Here is a 15,559-nt window from a genome sequence, read left to right as displayed (position 1 = left end):
GAATCTAGGAAATCCTCCATGCCAATGAAAATCATAACCAAGAAACCACATGCATGTGCTATGCGTGCAAAAACTAGCACGGAAGTCATACATGCAATTTGGTACCTGCAAGAAAAACTTATTGTAGATGGTGATCCCAATATCCTCTTTCCCTTTCCTACTCTTATTTTTCCTTCTTGTTCCAAATCCCAAGTATGCCACACTCCTCCAAGATTTCTTCAAGAAAACTCCAAGTGTCCAAGAGTATGAGAGAGAGAGAGAGTAGAAAACGAGAGCTCCAAAATTGAATTGACAAAAGTCTATCAATTGATCCTCAGAAGTTTTTTTATTATTGAGGCCTCTATTTTCTTCAATTTTCCATTATTTTCCTTCATTTTTCTCCTCACATACAACTTTTGAACTTTCACCTCCCTTTTCTCCTATTTTCCATTATGTTCATAAATAAAATGCTAATTAATGCCACTTTTCCTTTGTCATTTACTTTGCCAGTTTCTGTAGCCATTAATTAATCACAAGTGATCCCCATCGCTATGCTTTTTCCCAACATTCATCTTGGAATATGTGTCCCATGATCATCATTATTATTTTTCCTTTATTAACTTTATTACATATATTTTTGACCAAGGTTGTTACACACTCCTTCCTTTGGGGAGGGGCTATTTTTGAGAAAAAATGGTCCTTGGCTACCTAGGACAAGATGTGACTTCCTAAATCAGTAGGGGGTCTTGGATTAAGAGAAACATGGATATTAATCAAAGCTTTGAGTGTTAAAACAGGGTGGAGATGGCTCAAAAAACCCTAAGCTAAATGGTGTCAAATGTGGACCAAAAAATATGCACATGGCCTTCACTCTTCTCAACTGGTTAGAATGTTAGAGACCCCCCATGGATCTCACATATGGAACACTGATTGGAATAATAAATCCCTGATTCAAGATTATTTCTTCTGGGATCTTTGTAATGGTATGACAACACTATTTTGGGAGGACTCTTGGAACCAATCACTTAAGTTTTCTTCTTTAGCCAACTCCCTTAATATAAAAAACAATTGTCATTAACGAGGGATTACCTTGGTTGCTCATTATTGGTATTCATGCTCTTTAGATTTGGTTTGGTGTCCTTGGAAAATTTAACTACCAACATATGCATGGTCTCATTTGGAAGAGAAAAAACTTATGTAGCTAGTGCTAGAATCTCGAAATATCACAATGCAAGAAGACAATGATATTCTACATTGGGGTTATGATCCATCTAGAGCCTTTAATATCAAGGAGGCTTGTAGGATTCTAACTAAGCTCACTTAGCAAAGTAGAACCATATCTGAAAGCATCTTTGGAAGCTCAGGCACTCGCCTGAAATCACTTTCTTCCTCTCATTACTTCTCATAAGAAAAACATTAACTTGGGACAAGCTTCAAAAGTTAGGTTTTTTGGTTCCTTCCATATATATGTTCTGTACCACTCAAGAGGAGGATCATACTCATATATTTCTCACATCATCCTTCTCCTCTAGGCTTTGTGAACAAATAAAAATTGCATTCATAATATATAATCTCGTGCCCCATTTCATCTTTTCCGCACTGGATAATTGGAAAGACTCCCCTTTCTACAATCCCATCCTTAATCAGGCTTAGATGTTAATTCCAGGCTTTATAACCTAGAACTTTTGGAAGGAAAGGAACACTCAAGTTTTCAAAAAATCCTCATCTTCATGGAAAGAAATATGGCATATTATTCTCTCCTCGCTTCAAGAGACAATTTCCTCAATGCATTTGGCTTCCTAGGATTGGGAATGCCCTCTAATACAGAAAATCATATTGAGTCATCTTGGGATTTGTCCCTTAAACCACTCCTCTCCTAATTCCTCCTTATCTCCTAAATCTATCAGTCCTTCAAATTGGTCCCCTTGTCCCTCAAGTTTCATAAAGCTTAATTTTGATGGGGTATATAGGGGCAATCTAGGGCCAACCAACTTTGGTGAAGTATTTAGAAACAACACAGGCCAAATCCTCAATATATATGCTAGAAAACTTTTCATCACTACTAATAATGAAGTTGAGTTATGGGGGCCTCAATAGAGCCTAATGATTGCTTTGAAATACAACTATTCATCAAGTCCTTATAGAGGGAGACTCTTCGCTCATCATCTCTATCTTGAAAAAGCTTCAATGTGGATCACTTATCTCCAAAATATCTAGCTATGCAGCACATTGAATCACACATCAACAAAGCAGCCTCATTTCTCAAACACATACATGCCCCATTTCTTTCACATGTTCATCATTTGGGCAATAAGCTGGTAGATCATCTTGCAAATCATGTTTTTGACAATGAAACTTCGTATCTTGAAGACTTATAGTCTCATGCTCTTCTTGATCAATTATGGAACTCATGCATCTCCATTACACTTCAAGACTACCTCCCCATGGAGGGTGCCAGTGCTATCCAAATGTCATAATCATGATGTGTATATATGGTTATACAAGCCAACTATTCTATTAAATTCTCAATCCAATGTGTGGGTACACTCTGATAATTCCTCACATGAAGTGCACTTTAACGAACATAGTGTTGAGGTGAACTCGCTCAACTTCGACTTATAGGAAAATGATGGCGATAAATAATTATTCGGGAAGGGCTCCTTGAGGTGTGAATAGAGGGCGGCGTTATAGTGAGGCGACTTCCTTATTTAGATATGCTTGGGTTTCTGTTAAATAGTAATGACTACCTCTTTGTGTCACTGACTATGCCTCCTTTTAGACACCGTGATAATTATCTTCATAGACACTGCACATACATCTGCTATCCCATCTTTGGGCACTTTCTATTTCTCTAAAACGTGGTGACTCTGTGTATCATTATATCTATTATTTCATCCTCAACATCCTTCAGCATTGCTTCTGGGAAAACTAGTATCCATTCAGAGCTGCTAGTCCCACTAAGATGGGTAGCTATCTTAGAAACAAACAATTCAAAGTTACTTGTGTTTTCCTTTATGAGAGATATATGAGAGAGAAGCAGAGAGTACCAACCTCAGTCTTTCGCTTGGCTCCTTGCTTGTTTCCTTTCTCCTTTGATAGATCTTTTACCACTCTTTCCTCACTTGTCCTACTTCAAAGAACACCTGTAGAGTCAAAGCAGCAAAATACCATAAAATCATAGAGATATATAACCATAAACAATATAGGATGAGATGTATATTAACCATACACATGCATAAACAAATAAAAGATTCAGAGATGTACAAGCATATGGAGGAAAACTCAAGTAGATTTATTGATGGAAGTAGTAGAAGAGAGGATTACAACCTAGCTATCTGATCCAGCGCCATCCTCCCAGCATGAAAGCCCTCTTCACCTCATGAAAAGACTAGATCACCCAACAATACAATGCTTCACAGAGAAACCAACAACACTTCCTTACAAAATACAAAAGTCCAGCCTCTAGATCTGTAGGATGAGGGATCCATATATAGATATTTGAAGGGGGGTGAGTTAGCTTCTGGGATTTTGATTAGTGTCATTTCTTTGATATTTCTTGGTTCCACTTGGAGATTTCATGATCTCTTACTCATCCCTGGGTGAATTCAGAGAGGCAAGTGTCAAATGAGCAGTTTGTAGAAGATTCTTTGGGTTTCCACCTGGCAAACTGCCTCTGCCATTTGTCTACTCTCGCCCATCACACCCTATAGAATTGATTTTCAGTATGCATCGCACCCCCCGTGTGCAATAGGTGAGATGCATCGCACCCTGACCATGGAGCAAGTGCAATGGTCCAGTTTTGACCAGTTCTGAGCAACTTTTCAAGGAGAACTTCTGGGAAATGATGTAATCAATTGACCTTGATCCTTTAGGGTATGAAACAACACTTTTATGGGTTGAGAAGCCATTGGTTTATGGACATATGTGATTGGGGTTGCAGTGCCCAAATATGTCTATAACAGTTTCCCCCTAAAGCATGAGGTCGTAAATCTTCTGATGTCGGGTGAAATGCTTTATCATGAGGATCCGAGGTTTTTCAAACTGGAAGGTGACCTGTAATAAGATGCAATAAAATACATTATCTTCATAACATTTTCATGATCTAGCTGAGGCGGGCATTCCCATGCTTAGCTTTATAAATTCATTTTCATGTACATAGGACAGACAATCGTCTGTGTGGCAGACTAATGATTCTGGTAGAGCCATCATCCCTTAGCTTGGATGATTATCTGTGCAACTATGGAGTACATTTGATGTCTTTATTTTCCTAAATATATCGCAGCCTGGATGGATGAAACTAGATCCGGGGTCTTCAAACTCGTTCAATCTTTGCCCAAAGTACAAGTCGACCCATGTGAAAAGATGTTCTGGTGTCAAACATGGAAAGACATCGCCTGATTACCAGCCAATGATGTAAGCTGTTAACAGGCGCGAGAGGAATCACCGATAATGATAATGACCCTCAAGGTACTGTAGTACAATTCATGTGGTGTGAATATGGGACTTGACGTTGAACACCACGCAAAATATTTTGGTCGAAGGCCATTGATGTAAACCTGTCGCCGGAAGTGAGAAACTTACCATTGAGGCATGCAAGCTTCAAAGTACTGAAAGGGTTGTTCCTAAGTAAAATTCTTGGATAATGCGCTGACGTTGACAAGAAGTTACCCATCGTAGGAGGACCTTAATGAATCCCACATCTACGACACAGAATGGAGAGAATGATTTTGTGGAGGTGAAAACGATCTGATGATACAAGGTTCAAGGTGGCGGTCATGAAAAATGGAGAGTGAAGGTATTGCAGTGGATGAGGCGTAAGCTGGGTTGGTGAATTCTCTGAGTGACTTCTCTTGAGCATATCAACGACACTGAAAATGGATTGGTAGCGTTAACCCCAAAAATGGATGGTACGGAGGATCAATGGTGATATGACCGGTGAACGGAATAACCCAACCTGACTCAATCATGGTGACAGAGTGAAAGTGTCATGTTCAAGAGCGACTTGCTACCAATGAAGTTCTTCAAGTTTTCTTCCCATTTTTCCTTGGTCATTGCTCACCAGTACTTCTTTATTTTTGTCAAGCTTGAGGAGGATAACATATGCTTGTTCTATAATTTTCCCTTACGGCAAACCTGTCGCTATGTTTTAGCGAGCCTAGCAATAGTGAAACTCACTCTTGTATGTATTGGACAAGTTCATCGCTATTGTTTTAATGAGTTTAACGACAAAGATAACTCGGTCCTTTTCAGTTTTAGAGAGTCTGAAAAGAGACAGAAAGTAAACTCCAGTAGTCCTTTTTCGTAGTATAATCCCTTAAGTCCGAAAAATTATAAAATAATACGAAAGGGATGACTTTTCCAATCACTTTAGCGAGCCGAAATAGACAATCGCTCAATCTTTTTGTGTAATGATCCCTCAGGTCCAAAAATATTAAAATACAAGAGGGATGGCACTTCCAATCACTTTAACGAGCTGGAGAGGCTAATTGCTCGGTAATCTTTTTATATTTTACGACTCTAAAAAGAGATTAAAAGAGACTCGTTATTTCCAAACACTTTAACGAGCTGGAATGCTCGACAATCTTTTCATATTTAATGAGTTTGAAAAGGGTTTAAAGAAAACTCATTACTTCCAAACACTTTAATGAGCTGGAATGCTCGACAATCTTTTCATATTTAATGAGTATGAAAAGGGTTTAAATAAAACTTGTTTTTGAGGAATGAGTGATCATTTCGAATAGCAGCTGGTTCTAGGTAAGTTTGGAACTTTTCAATCACGACAGTGTAAAGGTAGCTAACAGAATCACTCGTGCAACTGTTCCTCAAAAGGGTAAACAATAAAGTGGAGGTGTATGATCGGCTAAAAAGTGGAGGTGATGGTAAGAACACGACCAAGGCTCAAAAGCTGATAGCAATGCGATCACAAAGGTTATTTACCGAAGGGTGGGTTCATTTTTTAATGAGCTTAAACTCTGGGGGAACATATGCTCATTGCTAGGTTTATTTTTTAATGAGCTTGAACTTCGTGTAAACCTGCTCGTGGGTGGGTTCATTTTTTAATGAGCTTGAACTTTGGGGGAACATATGCTCATCGCTAGGTTTATTTTTTAACGAGCTTGAACTTCGTGTAAACTTGCTCGCAGCCTGGTTCATTTTTTAATTAGCTTGAACCATGCGACAACATATGCTCAGATTTGGTTTCATGTTTACACAAGCTTGAAACGAAAAACTATGCCTGTTATAAGTTCGCATGCACCCAGCATAGTGATGCAAATCGAGGTGCATGCCCCCCAAGCTTCATTGCATTCAACGAGGTGATTGGAATGAAGGTTTACCTTCGAGATCTTTGAAAGACTTGACTTGGATTTTACGAGATCGTAATCAAAGACTCGATTTGGAAAGGGAGTTGTTTAATTTTTTAATGAGGTTGACACAGTAAAAGAACTATCCTCATAACCCTTGTTTCATTTTGTAATGAGGTTGACACAAGATAAGAACTGCCCTTGGTGACCCATAGTATCAAAATGGTCAGAGTTATTCTTAATCTTTGATGATGTAGAAGATATCATATGACAGGTTTCCACTGTGGCCACTTCCGCCAGATTACTTGGAGGTGGTAGGGAAAAAGTACCCATTAAGGTAGGGTCTTTTAGGAGGCCTACTCTGATATTTTGAAGCAATTGAGAGCTTCCATGGATCACTGGAATGCTTCCCGTAACTTGTGAACTGTTTGGGAGGAAGTTTTGTTGGTCAACGATTGTAGTTCCTCCTTGGAAGGGAAATGCAATCTTTCTAAAATAAGTTGACACAACAGCAGCCATAGCATAAATCCAGGGCCTTCCCAGTAGGATGTTGTAATTGAGGTTTCCATCGATAACTTTGAAATCAATTACTATTGTTCTGCCCCCCAGTTCAACTTGCAAGTTACTTAAAATCCCGTACGGGGTGTATGTTTGTCCATCGAATGCTTTTAATGTCGTTGATGATCTTGACAAGGGTGGTGAGCCTAAAGTTTTCCAGCAACTCATTGACATAATGCATGTAGATGCCCCCTCATCAATAATTGTTCGATGAACAGTTTTGTTGAGGGCTTTCACTTGTATGAGGAAAGCGAGTTGAGTTGGTAACTGAGGTTCATATACTTTATGATTAAAGGCCACAAGATTAGAATCTGCTGGGTCAATCCCACCTATTGCTAATAATAGAGCCTACTTTTGGGAGGGGCAATTTTGCTGTACTTCAAGCATCGACATAGCAGATGGCGATCGGGCTAGATCCTCTACTATATTATAATTCTATGCTGCTCGAGCATGAGGATTAAATGTCAATTTGTGTACTACTCCCTTTGGCGGCTTTATTGTTAGTTCAGGGATAATGGGTGGCACAACTTTGGTTGAAGTTGATGTCAAACTACTAGGTTGATCTGCAGCCTTGTTGTTCGACAGCTGTGGATTCCCGTAATCTTTATTCCTTGTCGATATCAAAGCATCATTTCGCTATTTCGAAATGGACAACATAAGCATTTGGGATGGAGAAGCATTGTCGCTAGCAACCAGATTGGTTTCTAGGTTTGGAAACGGATCAATCAATACCGTTGAGGTTTTTGAACTCTTAAAGAACTTCTTAATCTCAGCTTTATGCAAACAATCTCTCGTCCAATGGTCCTCATCGCATATGAGACATGGTCGACTAGGTTTCTTTTGCCCATAAGGGTTTTCAGAAGATTTTTCTGGAGACGAATCATCCTATTTCTTCTTTTTGCTTTTCCTTTTGTTCTTGCCCCTTGGTTGCTTCGGTTCTTTGCCTTTGTCGGTCGACATAGCATTGACCTGCGAGGCAAGAAGTTTGTCATTTACTTTTTTACTGGAAATTGCAAGGGCTTTACCAGATGTAGCCTTACGGTTTGCGTACTTGAGGTGCCAATCACGCCATCGCCGACATGAGAGTCCCTGTTCGATTTAGGAGGAGGAACGGAAAACTCTGGTCTAGGAGCATCAGGAATTTTGTTGTAGAGCATGCCAGACTGAGTATAGATCAAGTCTAGATATTGCACACGAGCAATGACTTTCTCTTCAGTGAAAACTCCTCCCTTGGCCACATCTTCTTTAATAGAAGGTAAAAATGACTTAATAAACCATTCAGCTGGAAGCTAATCAAGAACATATGTCTTTACCATTCGACAACGACGCCACTACTCATGAATATGATCAGATATGTGAGTGGTTGTTGTCTTCTTAAAATTGGTAAGGAGCTTCGTTCCTGTTTCGTACCTTATGGGTAACTGAAAATGGGTTAAAAAGGTGGTGGCGAGGGCGTTGAAGTTATCGAATGAAGCTCTAGGCAATTCGATGTACCATTTCACTGCTAGACCAGTTAACGTTCTCTGAAAAAGGCGAAGCCTAATCGAATCATCATTGAGGGTGTTGGACGAACACCATAGATGAAAGGTCATCACATGATTCGATGGATCCTCACCCGGATTTCCATTGAATTTAGGAATATCTGACGGAAGTTTATGAGGAATCGTTGGCCACCAAGGGGCACAAGCAATTTGATCATTTGTTAGCCAATTCAGATCTGGTAATTCTAAAGTTGCTATGAAGGGCAACTGTTGATTCAGGTTTGGCGAAGCATACCCAGGATAAGATGGGATCACCTGAGCAGTGGGTCTTTGCATACTAGCATAATGTATTTGATGCTGATAACTTTGATAAGGTTGATGGGCATAACCATTATAATATGATTGTTGATAACCGTTTTGAATATATGGCTACCCATTACCCGCAAAGCTTTGTTGCTCAGGTCCTCGGTAAGATTGCTGGAATTGTGGTTGTTGATAATGCACCAGCCATGGCTGTGAGACCATTTTCTGTTGTCCAATACTGGATGTTTGAGCAAGATGAGGGGTAATAGTGCCTATTTGAGCCCGAGTCGCTTCAGTTAAGGAGCCACTAATCGGCGGTTGTGATTGAGCCGTGGAGACAAGAGGTTGTTCTATTACAACCTGAGATACTTGAGGTTGACATACAACAAGAAATTCTTGTACTTGCGACATCGTCACAATAGCTGGTGTAGTGGGAATGTTCGACACAGGTTGATTTTGTTGCATTGAATATACAACTCTTGGCTGCTGAGGCAGTATTGGTATCCAACCACTGGATGCAATTCCAGCTTGACCCAAATTTTGTTGTGAGCTCTCATATGGTTGCTCTCCCGAAGGGAACAATGATAAGGCATACTGCCCCCCATATGGCGGAAATCCAGTGTTCAAAGGGTAAAATGGTCTTTGGAGACTAGACTGCCCAAATTGATGCTGTTGTGAAGGATCAATTTGTTGAGACTCAACATAAGATATTCTAGATATTATTCCAGACGAATAAACAGGAACAGACCATGCTGTCGAAATAGTCCCTGGGTGGACTCCATCTAGCTATTGAGAGCTAGTTGGGATAGATGGTATACTAGCGAACATTGTCGGAGTAGTAACAGGAAGTTCTGCTACTACTGTGTCAGATGACACAGTCCTAGATGTCAATGGTTGTTCAGACATATCGAGTCTATCCAAAATATTTCCTAGCGATTCCACAGGAACTTGCAGTGAAGGGTGACTAACTTCTATAGTAGAAGGATATAGGTGGATCCCAGTTCCAAAATGCAATGGGGTACTGGATGGAAGATCCTCCACAATCTCTTCTATAGCAATCAATCCAGGTGGAAGAGGTAGACTGTCAGGTCTATAAAATATTTCTGGTGATGAAGAAGGTATAGACTTTGTAGTGATAGATGTTGGAGGGGTGACACCTTCCGAATCAGCCCTATATGGAGCTGGTTCAGGAATAAGAGTGTTTATTGTTACACTAGGATCAGTTCTAATGTCCTCTTGTAACTACAGAACTTCTTCTGTAGAGGCAGGGGTTCCATAATTATTTGGAGTAACCGGAGTCTCTCATGATATTGAAACATAAGTTTCAAATAAACCAGGAGACTTTGACCCGGTTAAACGAGATCGCTTGGCCCGGAATGGTTTCATTTTCAGAGTCAAAGACAGTTGACTCATTAGTCTCCGCGAATGATGGGGTTTTGATTGACTTTCTTCCACGATTGCAATTTACTTGATCAACTCAAAATTAAAATGGGAAAAAGTTATTCTGAAATAAATGAATTTTACGACGCTTTGACACAACTTGCTTTTTCAAATTTTAAGAGTCGAGAAAAAGCTAAAGGTGACTTTAGTCACCTTCGATTTTTAATGAGCCTGAAGTGACAATTGCTCAGATGGACCTTTTCTCTTAAGGAGTCTGAAAAGGAACGAAAGTGACTACTCTAAAAATCTATACAGAGGGATTACCAAACCAATTGAAAAATTGTAATATACTTTTACGTACGGCAGCCAATCTTCCTAAATGTTGTGTTTAGTGCATTGCGATCGATAAGGCAACAGACACGACTTCCTAAGGATAAAGGATATTAGCCTATTGTGGTCTCCCAATATATACTTGACGGTACGTGGGAGCATAAGTCCATATTGGCACTTGTCGTATCAGAGGAATCACCCAACCTACGATGAAAATGATAGTTACCAGGCTTTACGATGCCAGAATACGTCTGTAGCCTAGACTTCTAGATGTTGTGCATTAGGTTCCAAAGCGTTTTTATGTTCATTGAGATTTATTTTATAGTTGATCTTTCTTAAGAAGTTTTTCTTTAAGGTTCACCGCGTGATGTAGATATACAATTCTTAAATATGCAATCTAAGATGATAAACAATCATTTATTTTCTTTTAGCAATGAAAATCCTAGCTACTAAGGAAAGAAGAGAAAAATTCTTTCAACATAGAGGAGAGAGCACACATTAAATGCACTTTTCCTAAATCAATTTCCGCATGTAGTCTAAATGCAAATGCACATGCATGTATTTGTTTTTCAGTTTCCTTAATGTGAGAATGACAAAAATAAAACTAAGTACAGATCTGAACTACTTTTCTTCAAAGCGACACTTTAACAAATTCTTTTCAAAAACGAAAGGAAGGGTAAGATGACACTTTCAATTTCGAATGGAAAACTGTTTTCAACACTTCAAAGAATTGCTAACTCAAATCAAATACAATGGAAAAAATGTAATCGACTATCTAAAAGAGGAAGACTTTACGACACTCTTTTTCTTGACTGAAAATGACAGTTGTGACACTTTCAAATCAAAGACAACATTTCGATTAAGCTACTATTTGCAGGAGGACTATAAATGAGTAAGTGTTTAGTTAAAACAACAAAATTTCTATTTTGCATTAAAATCATTTATAACAAAAATTTACACAAATAGCATCAATTGACTTTTGTTTGTTATGTATATTCTTAAATAACTAATGCATATACAAATTCTTATAAGTCTTTACCTTGAATTATTTGACAACCTTGATATTTCAAGGCTTTATATGACTCCTACACAAGTTGCCCACAAAATCAAGATAGCTATTAAAGGTAGGTAAAAATGATTGAAAGAAAAATATTTAATACCATAAATTCAAACTAGCTATTAAAGGTAGGTAAAAATGTTTGAAAGAAAAATATTATATAACATTAAAGGAACACATAATTAATTATGAAAAGACATGTTGACTTAAGGGCATACCAAAGAGCTATAAAGATTTATAATGTAGGGGACATTTTTTTTTCTCATGAATACATTATATTATTTTGAAATATGTTGATAGGAAAGAAATAGTTTAGTTTTAGCCATTTTATATTTTTATGAAAAAAACAATAGAAAAATATTTATAAGTATTGAGAGACTTTAAGTTATTAATAGATTAGATAGGTAATAAATGTAAAATTGAGACTATATTATGAGTTCCAATTAAAAGTTAATTTATGAAGGAAAAAACAATTTGGATAATTTTTTCATATATGTATATATAATTCAACTCAAATGGTGATCATCTATCTAAAGAATTTATATTAATCTAGGAAGGGACTCAAATGCAACAATAGTTTAGAGAAAGAAATTACATTTAAAAAAATATATTTATATTGATATACCAAGTAATAAAAACTTTCAAATGTTTTAATTGATTTTTTATTTTTTTTTTGTAATTATTGCAATAGTATTGGAGTCCTAATATTATATTCTTTGTACAGTTTTTTCTTCAGGTTGACATTCTAGGTCTAGGTTTTTGGACAATGGAGCTGAATTTAGACATAACATGTAGAACATCCGGAACAAAATATGTGGGTGTTAACCCTCAATACAATCCACGGTCCCCCACCACACTAGTAAACATGGAGGAATCAAGACAGTGTTCGTAGAATCTAGACAGTGTACGTCCTCCCTTTTAACTCAAAATTTTGGACGTTGAACTTCCCTTTGATGTCTGATTTCACAGCTTGGTGTTTGGATTAGCATGTAGCATGTAATAATCAGATGGCATGCAGGTTCGCTTGGCCATTGCTTGTGTTCACCTATTTCTATTTCAATTTATTTCATCCCTATCATTCGAAATGAGTTCAAACTCAATGCAAAATCAGTTCTGGTTTACATTTGAGTGAAGTGTTCGAATTCTTTTTAATGTTTTTGGGTGTAATTTATTTTAATTATGTTGATAAAAATAATTAAAATTGTAATTTTAAATTATTAAATTTATATAATTTTTATATTTTTAGTGTTTTATTTTTGCCAAGCTAGTATATATTGTTTTTTATTTTGATTTAAAAAAAATTTGGCTTTCAATTATTTTTGAAAATTTTAAATAGATTTTATAAAGTTTATTAAAGTTTTGAAAAAAATAAATATTAAATTTTTATATAAATAACTATTGGATTGAAAGGGAGTGGAGGCTAGGATTTTGACTTATCAAAACCAATGAGGTGTTTGGTGGAAGAGACGATGATAAATGAGAGCGAGCTCACAAAACACAGGTATGCTTGTATTAGCGATCATACTTTCTTGAAATGGGAAACGTACCTACATCATTGATCTTATGCTCCCAACATGCCTTTGCACAAAAATTGGTTGCCTACAAAAAAAACTGGCAAATTGGTGCAAATGTGCCAAAAAATAATCCTAAAGGGAATGGAACTGTGCAAGGATTGTACCCAAGAACACAAATCTGCATAGAAACTGGTTTCCTGTAAAAGAAACGGAAAGCTGGACACTAATTGGAAAATGTTCCTAGAAGGAATTCAACTCTACAAGGATCATACATTTTTTTATAGATAAATATCTGACATTTTAAACAAGAAATAACCTTCAAGAGTTACTTCCTTTCACCAACTTTGGCCATTTAATTTGAAAATCATATGAAGCCTAAATTCAAAAGATCAAGGGAAACCCTCCAACACACATTTTTTAGGAACTTCTAAATTCTTAGGAAAGTTCGGATAAGACTCCAAATAACAAGAAGAAATGCTAAAGATTTGTATTTGAAGTCAACATCGAGTTCAAACAACATTAGAGATCAGATAAAATTCAACCAGGAGTTACGCAAGCTTTTTCTTTTGGATCATAATTTAATCATAAACCCAAGAATGCAAGTTTCTCTACGAGTCCACCACACTTTCAGGAATCCAAAGTGTTATTTCCTTCTTTTCACTCTGAATTGCATCACTACCATGGATAATGTTCCTTCCAACCTCTACAACAAAGTTGCCTCTAATAGTTCTAGGTTCATATGCTACAGGATTTGTAGCTCTAAAGATTTTCCTACTAGTTGAAACAACACCTTCCCCCTCCCAGACCATCTACCAATCCACGGAAAAAGGTCTTTGAAGACAAATCCTTATAGTGTTTCTCCACAAATGATCTATCTACAACCACCATCTTGAGACCTTTTGAAATAAATCCCTCCTCAAACCTAGATATATTTTCTCCCACCAATCCACGTTACACGTTTTCGGGCTTAATCATGATGAAGGAATGCTCCATAATGAATATGATCTGAGTTCAAATAGAAAGCAAATATTAGGTTTCTCGACAGAGACAAGGATACATTTCATGCTGACACACAATTAGAATGTTGAATGCTACAAGAATCATACCGAGGAATACTCACTAAGATAAGTTGATGAACTGATCCATGACTCTAACAAATGTTGTGGGAACTTAGAATGAAATGACACCTAGAGAAGGGGAGTTTTCATATGTCTAAGGAATGTGGTCTATCAAAAAATAAAAAATGTGTTACTTTGCAGTGAAATGTGGAAAATGCGTACTATGCCAAGGTTGCATTATGGTTGGTTTTGGAATGATTAAGACAAGATTGTGACATATAAAAATGTATGTGTTGCTTGCCTTTCCTGCTCTTTTAAAAGTTCCACCCTAATGGATCGAATTATTCCTATTTAGATAACACCTTAGCATTTATTCGGAAGGGAAGTAATAGGATAGTTAGAAGATCTCCTTGGTTGGGATGGATTACTGGTTGTATAACATTTTTGTTATTTATTCTTTTGTCTAAAAGAAGAATGTGGAAAGATCATCTCACTTGTATTTGAAGTAAATGGCCTCACTTAATGACAAAGACCCATCACCTAGCACCCATTCCTCACTTTTCCAATTTCCTGGTTGACGATTTACTACTTTTTACTGCCCCTTAGACCCTTCTACTATTAATTAAAGAGAAAACTATTATTTCTTCATTGGGCATGTGCCATTGCTTTATTATTTCTCTTTCTGAAAATTGCTGAGATACTATTTGTAAAATCCTCACCATATAATTTAGGATAGCTATTTGTTCCAACTCAAAGTCTTTGTTTATTATTTTTTTCATTGATCTCCTCTATATTTCAATATGACACATGTTATCACTCAAAATTTTCCTTAGAAGTTATCAGAAGAAGGAAGAAACTGAGGTAACCAAAAACCAATGTTTTAAGTATAGGCTCTAGCCAACCTATGACTCAGAGAGGGCTGTCTCTATATAATTTAGCTTTGTTTTTCTATGGGATTTTAGGCTAGTTCTTAGTGTTCTTTGGGATTTTTTGTTTTGATTTGAAGGTTGGGTGGTGGAATTCTTTGGGCAAATGGATAGAGCTAGGTCTTCAAGCCATTGGGCTATGGAGTCAACAAATGTATAATAGGACTGGATCAATTCATTAAAGGGAATGTTCACAGGGCACGCTAGTAGAACAAAATGAAAATCTTTAGGCCTAATGGGTGAAGTAATTCTAACTAGGGTGAAAGGGCACTCAAGAATCCTTAGACCGGGATCATAATGGAGAACAAAGAATAATCATGAACAAAGGGAAATCAAGAATCCTTTGTTACAAATCACAAGAAGTCACCTAAACTAAGGAGCAATTGAGAATTCCTTAACTTAGATTTGTGAAGAAAACATATAATAATGCATAACAGTCAAGATAGAGTGCATTTAAGAAATTTCTGAAATATCATTCCATGTTATAACATTTAGATTTTCGAGATACATAAAGATTACGAAAAACTTGAAAGAAAACAACATTGAACATAAGAGACTACTTATTTGTATTTCGCTTTACACAAGAATCATGTAAAATATCTGATCTTTATTCCTTGATCCAATAAGCCAATCCAATCATTGATACAATAGAATTTTTGATTTGAGAGAAA

The 15,559-nt window shown here is 37.0% G+C and overlaps 1 pseudogene; it reads right to left on the bottom strand.

The window, feature by feature from the left end:
• Positions 1-13,482: 13,482 nt before the first annotated feature.
• Positions 13,483-13,897, bottom strand: LOC149197751 (nucleoside diphosphate kinase 1 pseudogene; annotated as a pseudogene).
• Between the last annotated feature and the right edge of the window lie 1,662 nt (positions 13,898-15,559).

Source organism: Pinus tabuliformis, chromosome 2_2 (genome assembly GCF_031772625.1).
Source record: "Pinus tabuliformis cultivar Carrire ecotype Pingquan chromosome 2_2, CPIR1, whole genome shotgun sequence".
Lineage (NCBI taxonomy): Eukaryota > Viridiplantae > Streptophyta > Pinopsida > Pinales > Pinaceae > Pinus > Pinus tabuliformis.
This window is presented reverse-complemented; position numbering and strand designations above follow the sequence as displayed.